This window comes from Lynx canadensis, chromosome C2 (assembly GCF_007474595.2).
Source record: "Lynx canadensis isolate LIC74 chromosome C2, mLynCan4.pri.v2, whole genome shotgun sequence".
Taxonomy (NCBI): Eukaryota; Metazoa; Chordata; class Mammalia; order Carnivora; family Felidae; genus Lynx; species Lynx canadensis.
The window spans coordinates 30,358,857-30,379,003 of NC_044311.2; the positions used below are offsets into that span (position 1 = coordinate 30,358,857).

General features: G+C 45.8%; 1 long non-coding RNA gene across 1 annotated transcript; it reads left to right on the top strand.

Annotated features, from left to right (window-relative positions):
• Nucleotides 1–36: 36 nt before the first annotated feature.
• Nucleotides 37–16,860, top strand: LOC115523475. Its single transcript, XR_003971757.1, has 4 exons — nt 37–640; nt 2,359–2,443; nt 14,078–15,775; nt 16,123–16,860. It is a non-coding gene; the product is annotated as an uncharacterized LOC115523475 (long non-coding RNA).
• Nucleotides 16,861–20,147: the final 3,287 nt, after the last annotated feature.

Consider the following 20,147-nt stretch of genomic DNA (forward strand, 5'->3'; position numbering starts at 1 on the left):
CTCCCGGCCCCCGCCTTCCTCCCGGGAGGCGGCGCTGCGGGCCAGGCGCCCGGCCTCAGAGCTCGGTTCCCGCGCGGCCCAGGGCCCTCCAGGACGCACTGCGCCTCTCCCCACGCCACAGCCACGCTTTGCCTTCAGGGCTGCGGGAGAAGAATTAATCCCCTCGGCCATTACCGCCCCCCAAATGCGTCCGGCCTTCTACTCACTCCTTCTTCCCTGTCGGCGGGACGACGCCGGGAGATGGACAATCGCGTGTCGCTGAGGGGTTCTGGGTGTTGCTGCGGGAGAGGGCTGGGGGGTGATGCGCGCGCGCGCGTGTGTCTGTATGTGTGCATTCAAGGGAAGGAAGACCGCAAAGGTGTCCACACCTGCCTGTCTTGGATCCTACCAGCCCCTCCTCCCCCGGCGAAGAGAAGACTGCTTCCCCTGGAACCTCTTCCCTAACCCCCCCACTGCTTTCACCGCCAGCGGCGACCTTTGAATTGCCCTGTTATTGTTTACAAACACCTTCGCCAGCTCTTTTAGGGCCTGTCTCCACAGGAAGTGTGAATCTGAGTTGAAAATCTTCTGGTTAATTTGATCCACCTAACCAACTGAATCACCCGCCGCCAGGCGCTCTGTCCAACTCTTCCGGAAAAAGGTAGTAATCAGCACCCCTAAATTTACGCAGTGCGCGCTGTGTGCCACCACCCGCTTTTCGCCTCGTCATCCCGGTCAGCCCTCCCAATCATCCTCCCGGGGAGTTCTGTTATCATCCCTGTGTCATAAGTGAGGAAACCAAGGCTCAGGGAGGTTAATTAGCTTGCCCCAGGGTCACAGAGAGCGTGAGTGATGAAGCCAGGCAACCTCTGGGCTGCTCAGTTTTTTTCTCAAAACCCTTCCGTTGCCACCGGAACCCGGGCTCCCTAGAGGTCCAAGACAGACTCTGGGAGCCCTCCTCTCTCCATCTGCTCTGTTTCAGTCTCAGCTTCATTCCCTCCTATACCCCTGCCAGTCAGGACCCTCCCTGGTGTCCACCCATCTTGGTCCTGCTATTCTTGACCTGGATGAAGTTCTTTCCTCTGCCCCTAGGACGCTCCCTCCCCCACTTTTCCTGTAGGCTGGTCCATCTGTGCTGGCCTACACTTCTTCTTCAGACACACCCTACCCACCTGTCCTTACCCTCTCCCCAGCCGCCTTTCTCCTCTACTCCCACAGTTCTGTGTGCCACTCCTGAGCCCTGGCCACACTGGGCCTCCCAACATCTGCATGTGGGGGACTCGGGACCCTATCCCCTGGGAGAGTGAAGGCCGAGTCCTACCCCCAGTAAGGTCCTTTCCTCCCCTCACCATGGAGTTTACAAGCCCCAGATCTGCTGGAGAGACCAGGGACGAGAAAACGTTTTAAGTTCAAAGAGCTATTTACTAGCCAGGGACATTGTTAATATTTAATGAAGTCCTCCCCAAAGATGCGTGTCTGTGTGTGTGATTTACTCAGAAGCCAAATATTGCATTACAAATAATGATCGGCTCTGAGACAAATGAGAACTTAAGTCTTTTGTGCCAAGCTAAGGGGTATTTGGCCATCCAAAGACCATCTCACAAAGAGAAGCTAAGGCCAATATGTCACTGTCCCAACTAGATACACTTGGTAAAAATTTTAGAACTAAAAAGGAAGGGAGAAGAAGAGGTCCCAGGTGGTCTTACCCCATGGATGGAATTCTTCTTGGAGACACTTGGTGGAGGTATGAGAGTAGGCATATGCCCTCTGGGATTGCAAAATCAGGGGAAAGTTCATATGGTAGAGTCCTATCTTTCAGGGATGTTTTGGGGGGGGGTACCTGACAAAATGCTTGACAAACATTCTTGAGATGGTTACAGAAAGGGGCCCGCTCAAGGCCGCTAGAGTCAAGCAAGTACATCTTGGAGTGGATAAACCTGCTGTAGACCTAAATGGGCCCCTGTGACTCCTCACCTCTGTGTCCCAGAGCAACAGGAAGGGGGAGGGATCCCAAAACCTGGAGGGGGCTGAAATGTACACACATTTCTTCTTTCTTTTCCTCTTCCTCTTCTCCTCTCTCCTCCTCTCTGTAAGAAGGTTGGAGGGCAGGGCCTCTCAGGCAAGGCAGAGCCAGAGGCCTCAGTGAAGCCTGCCTGAGCTGGTTGCCACACTGGCTGTGCAGGGTAGTTGGGTGAAAGATGTACCAGGGGCAGGTGTGCATAGGTGGGCACTGGGTTGGCTAGGCTGCTGGTACATAAATCTTCCCATATGGGAGGGGAGGAGAGGCTCTTCTAGTGAGCGAGCCAGTGCTTTCTTCCTCCCAGCTTTGTCCGTCTCCACCCATCTTTTCCCTTTCTCTCTTACCCTCTCCCCCTGCAGGTAATGATTCTTCTCAGGTGACAGCATGGCTGGCTGGGTCTGGAATCCTGCCCAGGAAAGATGCAGAGGTGACCCAATTCTCAGAGTAAGTCAGTTTTGATGCCTTTGCTCTGGAAAGTTCAGCTCCTAGGGGTGTGGCTGCATCATAGGTGTGGACAGGGCTTAGCAAGGGATCCTCCTTAGCCTAGACCTGGACTTGGGGCTGGGTCTGTGCCTGTGATATGGCCTCAATCTGGCATTGTGTCCCACTGTACCAAATGGGAACATGAGGGGAAGAGAATGGTCTCCTCATTGCCCAAATGGTTGATTGGTAGAGGCGGGGCTCCAGGGCCCTGGTGGCAACATCAAAGGAAGGCTCTGTTAGTTGTGAAATTCTCCCTTCCAGCCTCCCCTGGACACTTCCTTTGACAGGTTAGGGGAAACAGGAAGCCCACCAGAATCTGGAGCAGATAGTAAATTCACAGGAAGAACCTAGATGTTGGAATGGAAGTTCCAATGCTCCAGTTCCAAGAGCCAAGCTAAGGGCCTTCTTCTCTTTGTTCTGCATTCCCCCTTCTCCGTGTCCTCCTCCATCCAGGTTTTCCCCCCAACCCTCTCCTAGCACTCACTTCCCTTCCACTCCAGGTCCAGAATCTCCATCAGGCACGGGTGCCTTACAGAGTCTTTGTGTTTGGGTGGTTAATTCCCCCAGAGAGGGAGTATCTTTGAAATTAAGTCCCACAATGGTTGAGGTTAAGAGAGTGCTGTCCTAAAAAATGAAGGAGCCCTGACTTTCCAGACTACACATACCACTTGGGCCCCTAGCCTTCCTCTGTGCCACTTCTGAGGTTCGTGCAGGCCCAAGGCTGGGATGATTTGTGCAGGCCGTAAGCTCCCATTTCTTCCCCCTACGTTGGGGGCTATAATCGCCCAGAGCCTCCCAGTCCCCAGTCCTTCAAGGAAAATGTGTCTAGTGGATATAGGTGAGTAAATAGGTAAATTGCAGGAGTGTACCCTTCAGTTTATTCTTACCTGGGCAGCTGTCAGGCTGGGACTGGGGATCTAAGAACTGACACACTCAAGGCAGTAAAGAAAGGAAGGTCATTCTGAAATATCAATGTGCCCCCAAATACCTGCCTTTTCTGCAAGGCTACCTTGTACCGAGTGGATACTGTTTTAGTGGATGTGCCACTGCTCCTTGGAAGGACCCTCTCTGTTATTGGCAAGAGGCTGCAGAGCATGTGAAGAGGCCGGCCCCTCGGTTTGCAGGGTCCTTGTAGAAGACCCCAAGGTAGGCTTCTGTGGCCTTTGGGGCAGGGCCAATACGATGAAAGAGTGCCCCCTAGTGATCCTCATCCCCAACTGCTTGAGTTAGCTACTCCCAGGGCTCCGGAGAGGAGTCTTGGATCCCTGAGGAGGGTCGAGGGGGGCGTGTTTGGGACAGGGTTTCATACAAGGGACAGATGTCTCTCAGGCTCCTCGAATGGATTAATGGCTCAGTTGTGTTTCTGAGCTTTCCTCCTATTTCAGCCTCTCCTGGGCTTTCACACAGTCTTTAAAGAGATATCATCTTTAACACAAACAACCTTAAAATAATTGACAATGGGAAAAGACTTGGCATTTACTCACCTATTCACGATCCATGCATTTCTTTTTGTATCTCATGTATTCACTGAACAAATATTTTCTGAGCACCTGCTCTGAGCCAGGCCCTCGAATGGAAGGTGTCCAACCTTGCAGACTCACAGGTCACTGAGTGCAGGGGAGAAAGAGGGTAGTACACTAGAGAGTGGAGAGTTCCATCTTTAAAGAAGGGAGTATGCACACAGGGAGGGTGTCATGGTAGGCATCCTGGAGGAGGTGCTTCTCAAGCTGAAGGCCAAGATGGACTGTGAGGTGTCTTCCTCATGCTGGCATATGAGGAACCTGCACTAAAAGCACAGACTCCTTGGTTCACTAAAACAGAAGCAGAAAACGTTGAGCCACTGACCTCCAGCCACCAATATGTCCTTCTCCAGGAGTAATCCTGAGAGGGAGGGATTATAAAGGGACACTTTGTGGTATATATATATATACACACACACACACATATATATATATATAATATGTATTATATATATATGATATATGTACATGCCAAAACATCAAATTATGTACTTTATTTTTTTAAGTTTATTTATTTATTTTGAGAGGGAGAGGTGGGGAGGGGCAGTGAGAGAGAATCCCAAGCAGATGGTGCACTGTCGGTGCAGAGCCCGATGTGGACTCAAACTCACAAACTGTGAGATCATGACCGGAGTGGAAACCAAGAGTCAGACACTTAACCGACTGAGCCACCCAGGTGTCCCTAGATTGTGTACTTTAAATAAGAGCAGTTTGTTATTGTAACTATACCTCGATAAGAAAGAAAAAAAATTAAAAAGTCAGATAGCACTATAATGTAAAAATAGTGCCCTGTTCCACTTTTTCCTCATCAAGTTCCATTCCCAAGAGACAACCACTTTTAAGTCTTACATGTTCTATCATTTAAACTTAAATTAAAACAAATGGACTTCTTTATTTCCTGGTGTTTCTGTTTTAGGTATTATCTACCTATTTCCTACTACAAAAGGTTAGGATATAGCTCTCTTATGTACCACTCAAGGTTAGGCTATAGCTCTCTTATGTACCACACACACACACACACACACACACACACACACACACTTCTCTTCCCTCATTCTCTTGATGTGCCTACCTGCCACGTTTTGGTTAAATTACTATTCAGTGTTTATATTATTATGACTATGTATATGGTATTAATAGCTGAATCATATACTATGCCATGTTTCTTATTTAACTTTTGTTTTTATTGCAGTTAAATGTCTACTTCATTTTTCATCTTCTAGGTGTGCTGTTTATTTAGCATTGACTTGTGCCCAAACGGGCAGACAGAATCCTAAAATTCCATTCCGTGCGTGTCATAGGCCCACTGGTGTGCTATCAGGTCCAGTTTGATCTGTGGCATCCCTTTGGGGGAGTTGGGATGGGTTGTTGTCTGGTCGCACCAAACAGCTTTCATCTTGAGACCTTCCTCTGTCTCCATTGATGGTCCTTCCCCCACTTTGCTTCCCTGTTTCCCAGATTCCTTGTCTTTGTCTTCTGGTAGCTTCCTAGGAATGGATCTGTGGGAGGCAAAAAATCTTTCATGTCTTAATATCTCTTCATTGTACTCTTCTGAAGGACTGATACTTGGCTGGGTATAAAACCCTAGGTTACAAATAATTTAATAATTTTCTTCTGTATTTGAAAAGGTTGCCTCATTGCCTTCTTACTTCCATTGTTGCCGTGGAAAACAATGATGTGATTCTGATTGCTGATCCCTGGATTTAAAATGTTTTCTGTTTCTTTCTTTGAGGATTAAAGCTTTGAGGATTTTTTCGACACGTCTGATGTTCTGAAATCTCCCAGTGTTGTGCCTTGATATGATTTTGTCCTTTGTTTTGCGTGCTTTGTGGACCCATTGGTCTGGCACTTCATGTCCCTAAGTGCTGAGAAGTTTCCCATACGCTTCTGTTGTTACTCTTCTCCAATTTAACTGTTCTCTTTTCCGGAACTCCAGTTATTTGGATGTTAGAGCTCCCAAAATGATTCTCTAAATTTTAAACAACTCCCTCCCACCACTGCCGTTACCTTTTATTTTTCTGGGAAATTTCAACCCTTCTATATTTTTGTTATCAGTTTTAATTTTCAAGAGCTGGTTTTAATCCAGCGTTCCCTTTTATAACATCATCTTCTTGTTTCATGAATTATCTTCTTGTATCCCCCCCGGGAGTAGTAATTACAATGAAAATTGTTTTCTTATTCCAATCTCCACATTATCTCTGTTTCCTTGGAGTTCATTTTTTCTGTTTGTTTGTTTTGGTCTCTGTTTTTCGTAGTTAAGGCTTCCCCAAATGACTTTGATTCTTGGCTGTCTGGTCCTATTTAAGAAGGAGGCATTTAACAGCTGATGAAGTCCCCATGTGGATGCAGAGCTGGGCTTTTGGAGGGTCTCACAGAGAAACGATGGAATAAGGTTCTGGCTGTGATGATGGGGACCCCCAAATAGTAGAATATGTAGATCATTTCCCTTGGGCCAGTCAGCTTCCCAGTGAAGGACCCTCCAAATCTCCTGCCTGGAGGCTGAAAGCCTGGCAGCCAGTGTTTGGACAGCGGAACAGGAAGCAGAGGGGGTTGGGAAAAGTGGGCTATGCCAGACCCCTCCCCTCTCAATCTCTCCACTCTGGCAGCAGGGATGGAGGGAGGAGAGTGGTACAGAATGAGGTGCTGATCTTCTCATGTGGCAAAGGAGGGGATCTCCTCTTCATAAAGCTGTCAGACAGCTCACCTGGTTTCAGCCTCACCCTTGCCCCTGTCTTGTGTGTCCAGTGGCTTCATTTGCTAAGATTGTTTGAGGCTCTGCTGAGGTTGCTTCTTCCCCCTCCCAGACACTCGGCTGTGGGGAGAAAGCTATAACCTCATCTGTCTGCATTCCATTTTCCAGAATTTTGTTGAGATCCCTCTCCTGCTTGCTCTCTCCTCTCCTGATTTCTTTTGCTACGGTTAGGTTTTTTCCTTTCATCTCTTTCCCACCCAGTAGGCAGATTTGGGGCAGAAGCAGGATAATGGTACTGCTCTCTCCTCCGCATTTGGTTGGACTCAGCCTCCTCTTGATTTTTCTCACTGAGGTGGCTCATTCCAGACCTTGTCAGGACTGGTGCGGGCACTTGGGGCAGGAAGCTGGCAAGCTCAGGGTTGTTGGGCTGGTTCTACGACTCCAGGGCCTGCTGTGCACTGGGTTCCCAAACATCCGCCAAGGATAAGCCAGGGATAGGGGTGCTTCTGTGACAGCTTGGATGACACGTGGGACTCTGCTACCTTGGTACCACAGGGCTGCCACCAAGACTTGGCAAAGGGTGACTTGAGGCTTTTTAAACTTGAGGGGACTTAGAGGTCCAGAGGCTGAGCTGGGGTTCCAGGAGGCATGTGGTATTCCCTGTAGATGTCACCTTGCTTGGGGGTGCCTGGGTGGCTCAGCTGGTTAAGTGTCCGACTCTTGATCTTGGCTCATGTCATGATCTCACAGTTCGTGAGTTTGACCTCTGTTCTTGCGGTACATTGGGCTCTGTTCTTACAGTACGGACCCTGCTTGGGATTTTGTGTCTCCCTCTCTCTCTGCCCCTCCCCAGCTGGCGCTCTCTCTCTCTCACTCTCTCTCAAAATAAATAAATAAACTTAAAAAAAAATAGTTGCCACCTTGCCTTCACCAAACCCAGTATCCAGGAGAAGGCTGGCCCAGAATTGTCCTTGCTTCCACTTTAAGAAAAAAAATTTTTAATGTTTATTTTTGAGAGACAGAGAGATAGAGAGAGTGAGCAGGGGAGGGGCTCCCTCCCAGAGGGAGACACAGAATCCAAAGCAGGCTCCAGGGTCTGAGCTGTCAACACCGAGCCTGATGCAGGGCTCAAACTCACCGAGGGTGAGATCATGACCTGAGCCAAAGGCAGTTGCTTAACCGACTGAGCCACCCAGGCACCCCACTTGCTTCCACTCTCGCCCATTTCCTCTAGGTGCATTCATAGGAGAGGATGGCTGGGAGAACGCTGCTGCTCCCAGGCCCACCTTGACTGCCTCCTAAGGACAGAGCGCTTGGCCTTTCAGCAGCATTGAACTGTTGTGTTGTTTGACTGGGCAGGATACTGGAGTCACTTGGGAGACATCATAATGTCTGACTTATTTTGTGCAGAGGCTCTCAGGGTATGCTGTGTGCTGGCCTTGTGAAGTGTTCCTCAAAACCTGAGGTCAGATATGCTAGAGAGACTCCATAAACAGTGTTCCTTTCTTAGAGGTTCACAATGGTGTCAACCTATATGAAGAGTCTAAAATTCCCTGCAGGAAAGAAACTGTATATTTTGTTTAAGGCACCCACATAAGTGAAGACAGGCTGAAAGAAAGTAGACTGATCTCAGGAGGTATCAGGTATGGGCAAATCACAATGTAGAGTCTAACGTCCTAGTGGAGAATCTGAGAGCTCCAGAGTTGGAGACTGAGACAACGCATCCCACATTTAGGGGAGCCCTTGCCGAAAGTCTGTCGGAAGTCCAGTGGGTCTTGACCACCTGGCCTGCTTTTTCAGATTCTGTTTGACAAACTCTTCCCAACCCCATCCCAGATCCAATGTGACTGGTGCTGGAAAAGACATGAAATCCAGCACTGGGACAAAGGAGTGACCCTAGAGAGGCACAAGAGGAGTTTCCTCTGAGGTCAGAGGAAACATTGGTACGTTGGCTGCAGGGAGGAAAGGGTAGGAAGAGAGAGAGGCAGAGACCTCCCATAAATTCTCCCTAAGAGAGCTATGTACCCTGTACATTTCAGACCCTTCCCTTTGGGTCAAGGGTCCTGTAAAAGTGCTGCCAAGAAATCCACTTCATCTCCATGAGGAACAACTGGCCAAAGGGGGAAGGTCCAGGGTAGTGGTAGGGATGGGGGAATGGGGTGGAGGGGTGGTGCTTCCCAATATGGTGGAGGTAAAGGCAGAGCCCTTTGTCTCTGCAGCTGTGAAGCCCTAATGCTGAGACTTGGCCAACGGTCCCTTGCACGCACCTATGCTGCCCCTGCCCCCAGGACCCATGAAACCCCTGTCAATGCCACAGTCAAGAGGACGAAGGACAGGCTCAGCCAGGCCCTCCAAGGTGGAAGGGGGAGGCAAGTCTTCCACCCTATCTCCTTCCTTTCCTTCCACACTATCTTCAAGCCCTGATCTTCCTGCATGTCACCCTGATGGGCATTTCCTGGAGATGGAAGGGTGGGCCTGTGAGGTGCTGATGGCAGCAGCTCAAGAAGCCTCCCTCCATACCCACTGGCTTTACTACCTTGGGCAGAAAGATAAGCTTCCCTCTCCTTGTATGTAAAATGAGCATCATAACAGAACCCACTTCATACAGAGGGCTGTTGGGAGCATGAATGGAACCTTCCTTCTAATGGCATCCAGGACGTGCACGATAATTATCCTCTCTGCTGAGAAGTCTCTAAATTCTCACCTTACACCACTCAGCAGTGGGACCTCCCACAAGCCAGGTTCCCCCTTGCTAAGACTCAAAGGCAGTTCTTCAGCAAGCAACACCCTTGGCCAAAGCCATTCATGAGGGCAAGTTGTATCCTTCCCAACTCCTTCCTCTTACCTTGGCAAGAGCTGATTGAAACATTTTGCCTTGTCATTTATCGCCTACTCACTCCTTTGAGGTCTTTATCAAATATCATCTTCCAGTATGACCTCCCTGATCATACTGAATAATCATTATTTAAATTGCAATCTACCCCATTCTCTGTTCTCTTCTTTCCACTTTTTTCCTCCATCAGCTTTTTACCATTCTACATGCAATTTGTCTCACTTATGTATTTGCTTATTTTTTGTCTCCCTCACTAGCATGTAAACTGTGCTAGGCAGGGGAGTTCTGTATTTTGTTTCTTGCTGTCTCCCTGATGGCTAGAGCAATGTTCGGTGCATAGTGGGTGCTGTATAACTATTGTTGACTGAATAGAATAAACTAATGGACACTTGTTCTTGCCATGGCAAGACCCATATTGTTTTATAATTGTTGGCTGCCTACAAGAAACCCCCCTCCCAACCCATTTAAGTTGTTTATAAAGTATTATAGCAATATCCTTTTGGTTGTGAGATGGGCACTTAGGGGTATTTGTGTGACTGGTCCCAATCCATTAAATCCCCCTGAGGTCTAATTGGTCTAAGTGGGCTCTGCTCTTAGAGTGAGTCACACTGTGCTCTTTAGAGGTTTTACATGGTGCACGATCCAGTGGGTTTAATTGGTTTAAGGTTAGTATCTGACACTGAGTGAATTTGGCAGATGTAATGTCCTAAAACTTGTGTATCAGAGATTGTGCTTAAGCATGAGTATTAGACACAACCAGAGTGACTTAAAGTTAAGTTTATTTTATTTTTATTGAAGTATAGTTAAAATACAGTGTTACACTGATTTCAGGTATATGGCACTCACAGTGATATGACAGTTCTATGCTCACCATGGCAAGTGTAGTCACCATCTGTCGCCACACAACATTGTTACAATATTATTGATTATATTCCCTATGCTGTGCTTTTCATCCATGTGGCTTATTTATTTTAGAACTGGAGGTTTGTACCTCTTAATCCCCTTCACTTATTTCACCTGTCCCTCCAACCTGTTCCCCTTTGGCAACCACCAGTCTGTTTTATGATTTTGTTTCTGTTCTTTGCTTGTTTGTTTGTTTAGATCCCGCATGTAAGTGGAATCATATGGTATTTGTCTTTCTCTGTCTGGCTTATTTCACTTAGCATAGTACCCTCTAGGTCTGTCCATGTTGTCACAAATGACAAGATCTTATTCTTTCTTTTTTTTTTTTTTTTTATTTAAAAAAAAATTTTTTTTTTAACGTTTATTTATTTTTGGGACAGAGAGAGACAGAGCATGAACGGGGGAGGGGCAGAGAGAGAGGGAGACACAGAATCGGAAACAGGCTCCAGGCTCCGAGCCCTCAGCCCAGAGCCCGACGCGGGGCTCGAACTCACGGACCGCGAGATCGTGACCTGGCTGAAGTCGGACGCTTAACCGACTGCGCCACCCAGGCGCCCCAAGATCTTATTCTTTCTTATGGCTGTGTAATATTCCAGTGTGTGTGTATGTGTGTGTGTGTGTGTGTGTGTGTGTATGAGTGTGTGAGAGATATCTTTATCCACTCATCTATGGATGGATACTTGGGATGCTTCTACAACTTAGCTATTGTTAATAATGCTGCAATAAACATAGGGGTGCATAATATCTTTTCGAATTAGTGTTTTCGTTTTCTTTAGGGAAATACTCAATGGCGAAATTACTGGATCCCATGGTACTTTTCATTTTTTTTGAGGAACCTCTCTACTGTTTTCCACAGTGACTGTGCCAATTTACATTCCCACCAACAAAGAGTGCATGAGGGTTCCCTTTCCTGCACAGAAACAGATACATCGATCAATTGAACAGAATAGAGACCCCAGAAATAGACTCATGCATATATGGTCAATTAATCTAATGCAAGGGAGGCAAGAATATGCAATGGAAAAAATACAGTTTCTTCAACAAATGGTGTTGGGAAAACTGGACAACCACATGCAAAAGAATGAAACGGAACCACTATCTTATGCCATACACAAAAATAAACTCAAAATGGACTAAATACCTAAATATGAGACCTGAAACCATAAAACTTTTGGGAAAAAAACATAGGTAGCAATTTCTTGGATATTGGCCTTAGCAGTATTTTTTCTAGGTATGTGTCCTTAGGCAAGGGAAACAAGAGCAAAAATAAGCTTTTGGAACTACACCCAAGTAAGGGGGTTTGCACAGCAAAGGAAACCATTGACAAAATGCAAAGACAATGTACTGAATGGGAGAAGTTAGGGATTTACTTTTCTTCCACAAAGCATGAAATCTGGAGGTGAGTCACCTAGGGCTGGTATGGTAGCTCCCAGCATCTTCTGTGTCCCAGGCTCCTTTTAATCTTTCTGCTCCTTCGTCCTTTGGCCACAGCTTCTGGGCTCAGCCTCATGGTTGCAGGATGACCACTGCGGCTCCAGCTATCAAGTCAATCTCCCAACTATTAAGAGGGTTAAGATTAAGAGGAGCAGGCAAGAGGGTGCACGCCGCCTGAGTCAGTCAGCCTTCCTTGAAACGAATCCAGGCTGACATCCTTTGATTTTAATTGGAACATTTAACCTATGTATATTTAATGAAATTACTAACATATTTGGGTTTAAATCCATCATGTCACTGTTTGTCTTTTATTTGTTTCACTTGTTTTATATTCCCTTTTTCCTTTCTTACTTTATAAGTACTTGTTATTCTTCCATTCCATTTAGCTTATTAGTTATATAATCTTTTATTATTGTTTTCAGTGGTCACCCTAGAGATTACAAAATGTCCTTCCTCCTGACTTATTAAAGTTTAATATAAATTACTACTTTTACCACTTCCAGGACAATGCAAAGATTTTAGAACACGTTAGCTCCATGACTCCCCTCCCATCTTTGTGCTCTTGTTGTCCTGACTTTTAATTCCACGTATATTTTAAACCTCACAAGACATTATTATTATTTTCTTATATGTCATCGATATTCATTTAGTTTTGCCCATAGCTTTACCCTTTTCATTGCTCTCCATTACTTTCCTCATCTCCATGCATCCACGTGGGATCATTTTCCTCTTGCTCTAGAAGTGTTCCCTGAATGAGGGTTTGCTGGTAACAAAAGCTTCCCATTTTTATTGGTTAGAAATGTCTTTACGCCGTCTTTCCTCTGTGTCTGGAGAAGCAGAGCACTGTTGGCTGCCCAGGGAAGGCCTATGTAAAGCCAGGCTGTCCTTTTGGATAACATGGACCGGGTGGAAAGTTCACACCCCATTTCGTGGGTGTGAAAGCGATCAAGTAAAGCCAGAATTTGACAGAAGTCAGAGGCAGTCATTCATTCAATCCTGACTTGGGCCAGAGGATCAGATCTGGACCTGATCACATTTTGGAAGGAGAACTGCTCTTGGCATCCCCTCTGACAAATCAGCGTTGTCCATCAGGCAGCTTGGTGCCAAGGCTTCAGTGTCCAGCCTCCCTCTGAGCAGGCGGCGGGGGAAGGAGAGCCGCTGAGTCTACCCAAACCTCCGCTTTCCCGCAAACAGAAGAACTTTATCAGGACTACTTGCTTCATAGGGCAGCTCAAAAAACGTTTTGTAAACTGCTCTCCCCATACATTCCTCAGATAAGCCTGAGTCCTGTGCAGATGCAAGAGAGTGGTCTTCAGTGCCCCTGGCTCCCACCAACTCTCGGCAGCAAGAGTGGCTCTGGCTGGATTTCTTAGACCTTGAGAGGGTCAGGCCCAAGGTGAATTGATGGCCCCAGGGAGCCCAGAGTGAATTGGGCAATTCAAGTCTTCTTCAGAGGGTATCCCTCTGGGTTGGGGTCTCAGCTGCCCAGCCCCCACATCCTATACTCCACACCAAGCAGGAAAGCCACACAGAGGGGAGGACAGGGCAGAGAGGCATGACACGGTCTCCTTCCTCCCCTCAAAATCACAAAGTCCCACCTGCCAAGCTGAGTAACTGCCTCTATCAAGGACATAGGAAACAAACAAAACAGAAACACAGCTTACTTCTGTCTGGACTCTGAGTTCTCTCTCTCTGGAGCAGGAAGAAAGTTGGAATGCATTTCGGGTGGGCTGCCTATGTTTAGATATTTTTCTACAGGCTAAAAAGAGAAGCTGAAAGTTTCTCCTTCTCTAAATTTTATTTTGCCGAGCAAAACAAAAACTCATTCTAGACTGTTCCTCTGTCTGGAACACTTTTCCCCTGGATGCCCGGGGCTCATGCTCTCACCACAGGTCTCTGCTCAAATGCCACCTTCTCAGACCTCTCCAAACACCCATGTAAAAGGCTACAACCACTGACACCCCACCTCACCAGCCACCTGAAAACCATTCCTCTTCACTGCTTTAGCTTTTTCTGTCACCATACTTTATTTATCATCTGCCTCCCCTCACTAGACTGTCACCTACATGAGGGCAAAGATGTTTTGTCCTTTCCTATGCTCCAGGGCCAACAAGAGTGCTTGGCACATAGTTGGTGTATGAATTATTTATTGCCTCATAACAAATTAGTCCAAAATGCAGAAGCTTGCAACAACAGCATTTATTATCTTGCAGTGACCGTGGGTCAGGAACATGGATGCAGGTGGCTGGATCCCCCACTCAGCCTCCATCACAAGACCGCTATGGTTATGCTATCCTCTGAAGACTCAGTGGCAAGGACCGGCTTCAAGCCCACAGCATTGTTGACAGCCTTCAGTGTCTTGCAATCTGCTGACTGACCTCAGTTCCTCGCCAGGCTGTTGGCCAAGGTCTGCCCTCCATTTCCTGGCACTCCAGCTCCTCGTAGAGCATCTCACCACGCGGCAGCTGACCTCATCATAGTGAATAAACAAGAACGACAAAGAGACTGTGACCAAGATGGAAGTTACTGTCTTTTGTAAACTAATGTTGAATTTGATGTCCCATCACTTTGACTGTATTCTAGTCATTAGAAGCAAGTTATTAGGTCCAGTGCCTACTGAAGGGAAGGGGATTACACAAGAATATGAGCACCAGGAAATGGGAACACGGGAGCCATTTTAGAAACTGCCAACCACATTTGACTTTCAATTAGTGTTTGTTGAATGGATGGATGGGTGAATTTGGATACATGGAGAGAGGGAGAATAGAGACAGGTAGGGGAATACTGCTGTTAAGAAATTGTTTCCTCAGTATGCTGGAAAGCCAAGGGACATGGGCATCAAAAGGCTTGCCTCTTTCCACTTGTCACATGCTTTATTTTCAAGATTGGTTAACTTCTACTCTGATTCCAGCCTCCTCATTCACCCACAAATGCACATGGGCATGAGACATACAGACAGGAAGACAATTCAGTCTTCAGAGAGGTGAAGACGTTGGCAAGCTTACACACTGGGCTCAGAGGTTTGTAAGTTGCTTTCAGAGGAAAGGCTGGGGAATTTGTTAATTCGGGGAAAAGCACATTTTTTCCCACTTGCACAACTCAAATAAGGCTGAACACTCCCATGCTGGAATTTTCCAAACCATTTCCATTTCTCAGATGGAGAGGAGGAAATTTGGACAAAGCAAAGGCTTGTTTTTGAGGGAGAAATGAGTTATATCTGTGGCATACCTTTTGTGTGCTCAGCATGATCTTGCATCTCAGGCCTAGAGAAGAAGTAAAGACACAAGAGGAACACCCAAGGTGGCTGCAGGGACCAAGCTAGCCTTAGGGAGATGACAGTGAGACAAAGGGACAGCATTGCCTCAATGTGGTGTGCTGCTGGAGATCAAGAAGAGGGGATTCATAGGGCTGACACAGGAAGGGAGAGCTTCTGGAAATAGGTTGGTTAGAGCTTCACCTTTGAGTATGAAAAGTGTTTGAATAGGAGGGCATTCTAGGCAAGGAGCAGCATAGGAAAAAGGCTCAGAAGTGGGAATTGGTGTGGTATGACCATGGGCAGATAAATAGGGCTGAATAAATGGAAGGTGTATGTACATGGTGACAACTAAGAAAATGATGAGAGTCTGAGGGGCAGGAGCTTCCTGAGTTTAGGAGGTGGGGTTAGTGAGAGTAGTCTTGGAAGGGAAATGAGGAAAGTACTAAAGTTCGGGGGGTAGTTGGCTCATCACTGGACCCAGGGCTGAATAGCCCCCAGGAACAATCTGTGGTGGGGCCGTCATCACGCCTTCCTCATGTCAGAGCTGCTGAGGAACACAAGTGGGTCTTGGTGACAGCTGCCAGGGGATCAACAAAGTTCACCTGGATTCTTTGTGGTCTGCTCTCAGGGAAAAAATCCACCACAGAGAGATAAGGTAGGGTCCCACTAGAACTTCTTGTGACTCCCCCTCTTCCTCGTCTAGTTCCACCCACATCCCCTTCCATTCTCCTTGTCCCCATTCTCTGCTTAATTTCTGTGCACTGCCTTTATAGCTGTCTGGCACTTTGTGTATTTACTTATTTGTCTTGCATATGGCCTGTTTTTCCCACCGCAATATAAGCTCCATGAGGGCCGGGATTTCCAGGTGAGTGCTGGGCGCATGAGAAAACACTCAGTGTCTATTGAATGGAAGAGGCCTTGTTACAAAGTGATAAACCGTGCTTATAAAGAGCTCCATCTGGTTAGGAAGCCGGGATAATAGATTTGCTTCTTTGCCCACAGTCAGAGCCCCTGCGTCCGTATATGGTGCACCTTTACCTGCAGAGAAGAGCTCGTCCTTGCTGGGAACAGCCTCCACCTCAGTCTGGACACCAGGGAAAGCCGCAGGTGACACAGCCTCCCTCAGGGTCACACTGATGCCCCTGCTTTGACTCACCGGAACACCTCAACTCCCCCAGCCTCCGAATTCAGGGCTCCTGCACCAGCCTGCCTCTATCCCCTCTGGATGCCTATAGGAGTTCCATCTTCTCCGTTCCCTTCTGCCAGCCTCGATGGGTGCCAGACTGCCTCTGTGTGAGACCCTGGCTGGGAAGGGCAGGCAGGACTGGGCTTTTCTCTCCTCCATATCCACTCCCAGCCCCAACAGGCACCAGGAAAAAGGGTTGTTGGTGGTGTTTCAGAGGCTCCATGACCCCATAAAATATGCTTCATTTTTCTCAGAAAATGAGCCATTTTTTCCCTCTTATGTTTTCATATGGTGCCCAGAAGTCCCTGGATTTCCTGGAATTTATATGAAGAATTCCAGCTATTCCAGCTGTAGTTTTCACACACAGAGCTCCTGCCAACAGACTTTGGCCATCTGGGGGCAGCCTGTGGCGGTGGAGTGAGCTCTGCTCTTGAGCTCTAGCCACCTGGCAAGGGCTTCTCTGCTGACCCCCTACCATGCTTGTGGATATCAAAACAAATAATTTTATTGAGTTATCATTGGCATATAATAAACCACACTGAACAATGTGTTAAGTTTTGACTTAATATATACACCCATAAAACTGTCACCAGGATCAAGGTAATGAAGATGCCCATCACCTCCAGAGTTTCCTGTGCCCCTTTATAGCCCCTCTCTTCACCCCTCCCCCTCCCCAGATAACCACTGATTGGCTTTCTGTTCCTATAGATGAGTTTGCCTTTTCTAAACTTTTATAGAAATGGAATCATCCAGTAGGTATTCCTTTTATCTGGCTTCTTTCACTCAACATAGTTCCTCTGAGATTCATCCATGCTGTTGTGTGTGTCAATAGTTCATTTGCTTTTATTCTAGGTAGTATTCCATTGTATGGATGTACCATAATTTGTTCATCTGCTCATCTTTTGATGGGCAGTTGATTTTTCCCCCCAGCTTTTGGCTATTATATTTTTTGTTTTTTAAAGTTTATTTATTTATTTTGAGAGAGAGAGAGAGAGAGAGAGAGAGAGAGAGAATCCCAAGCAGATTCCATGTTCAGTGCAGAGCCCAACGTGGGGCTCAATCCCACAACTCTGGGATTATGACCTGAATTGAAACCAAGAGTCAGAAGTTCAACCAACTGAGTCACCCAGGCTCCTCACTTTTGACTATTATAAACAAAGCTGCTAGGTACAATGATTAACATAAAGTCATGAAGATTTACTCCTGGGTTTTCTGAGAGTTGTGTAGTTTTGGCTCTTATGTTAAGGATTATGATCCATTTTGAGTTAATTTTTATTAATGGTGCAAGGAGTGACTCCAGGTTCTCTCTCCACACCCCCTTTCTTCTTCCTTCGTAGTCTTTATTTTGCATGTACATATCCAGTTACTCCAGCACAATTTGTTATAAATGATATACTTTCTCCACTGCATTACTTTTGTGTCTTTGTCAAAGACCAGTTGTTCTTTTTAACAAAATTTTTATTTATTTTTCAGAGAGAGAGAGAGAGAGTGAAGGAGGAAGGGGCAGAGAGAGGGGGAGACAGAGTCTCCAAAGTGGGCTCTGCGCTGACAGCAGAGGGCCTGATTCAGGGTTCAAACTCATGAACCATGAGATCAGGACTTGAGATGAAGTTGGATGCTTAACTGATGGAGCCACCCAAGTGCTCCAAAAACCTGTTGTTCTTATGTGCATGGGTTTATTTCTGGATTCTCTATTCTATTCTATTCTATTCTATTCTATTCTATTCTATCCTATCCTATTCTATTCTATTCTATTCTATTGGTTTATTTGTTTATCTTTGCACCAATACTATACTTTACTATTTACTATATACTTTACTATGCTTTACTTTACTATGTACTACACTATACTACTAATTCTTTCTTATCTTATCTTATCTTATCTTATCTTATCTTATGACAAGATGGACTTTATTTTTTTTTTAAGTTTTCATTTAAATTCCAGGATGGTTAAGAGTGTTATATTAGTTTCAAGTGTACAATACAGTGATTCAACAATTCCATATATCACTGGCTGCTCATCACAAGTGTTCTTAAAGTGTACTCCTTAACCCTCCTCACCCATTTCACCCGTCCCCCACCACCTCCCCTCTAGCAACCACCAGTTCTCTCCAGTCAAGAGTCTGTTTTGTGTTTGCCCACCCCTCCCTTTCCCCCTTTGCTGGCTTGTTTTGCTTCTTAAATTCCACATTTAAGAGACATCATATGTATTTGTCTTTCTCTGACTAAGTTAATTCACTTAGCATAATCTTCTCTAGCTCCCTCCATGTCATTGCAAATGGCAAGATTTCATTCTTATTTTATGGCTGAGTAATATTTCATTGTATTTATATATCACCTCTTCCTTATCTATTCATCAGTTGATGGACACTTGGGCTGTTTCCATAATTTGGCTATTGTAGATAATACTTCTATAAACATCAGGGTGCATATATCCCTTTGAATGAGTATTTTTGCATTCTTTGGGTAAATATCTAGTAGTGTGATTGCTGGATTGTAGGGTAGTTCTGTTTTTAACTTTTTGAGGAATCTCCATACTGTTTTCCACAGTAACTGCACCAGTTTGCATTCCCACCAACAGTGTGAGAGGGTTCCCCATTCTCCGCATCCTTGCCAACACCTGTTGTTTCTTGTGTTGTTGATTTTAGCCATTCTGACAGGTATGGGGTAGTATCCCATCATGGTTTTGATTTGTGTATTTCCCTGATGATGAGTGATGTGGATCATTTTTACATGTGTCTATTGGACATCTGTATGTCTTCTTTGGAGAAATGTCTGTTCATGTCTTCTGCCCATTTTTAAGTTGGATTATTTGTTTTTCTGGTGTTGAGTTTTTTCAGTTCTTTATTTATTTTGGATACTAACCCTTTATCGGATATGTCATCTGCAAATATCTTCTCCCAAACAATAGGTTGCTTTTTAGTTTTGTTGAGTGTTTCCTTCACTGTGCAGAACTTTTTATTTAATACTAAGTTGTTTTTATTACTATAGCTTTATAACAATGTAACAACTTCTGAAATCAGATCTTAGTCCTCCACTTTTAACCTCTTCTTCAGAGTTGTTTAGGATGTTCTAGGTCATTTGTTTTTCCATATGAATTTTAGGATCAGTTTGTCAATTTACATTTTAAAAATGCCTGCCAAGCTTTTGATTGGGATTGCTTTAAATCTATAGTTTTTACATACTTTACTTCTTCCCTGAGCCTTAATTTCCTCTTCTTTAATGTGGAAATGATTCCTGCATTGCCAGTCAATTGGGAGGTCTATATGGGCCAGTACTGTAAAACTTCTGAAATAGGGCCTGAACCAGGATAGAAACTAAAAGACGTTAGTTCTTTTATACCTTGTCCTATGACAGAACTTTGCATGTTTTATCCCAAACCTTCCCTGTAGATTTCCCTCTGTCATTTTTGGAAATTTCACCATCAGAACCTGGTCCGCAGTGAATGTGATGCCCCTCCCCCACCTCTTTTTGGCCTTCTGTCTTTTAAGTGGCCTCAAAGGCAGTGTCTTCAGGATCTGTTTAGTTTCAATCACCACAACAAAGTCTGGGCTCAAGTTCTGGTCATTATACTGCTGGACTTCCACAGTCAACCTCCCAACTGGATTCTTCCTCTAAAGGTTTAATTTTCTCCAAAGTTATCTGAGCTCCAGTCTCTTGGTTAAAAATGTGTTCAGTTGCAGGTTACAGTGAATTTGGCTAATGATGGCTTAAACAAAGAGGGGTTTATTTCACTCACATAACACAAAGACTAGAGGTAGGCAGTTGCTTGTGTTGGTTCAGGTGGTTAACAGTGGGACTAGAATACCAAAGGACTTCCCTTTTTCTGATCTGCCATGCT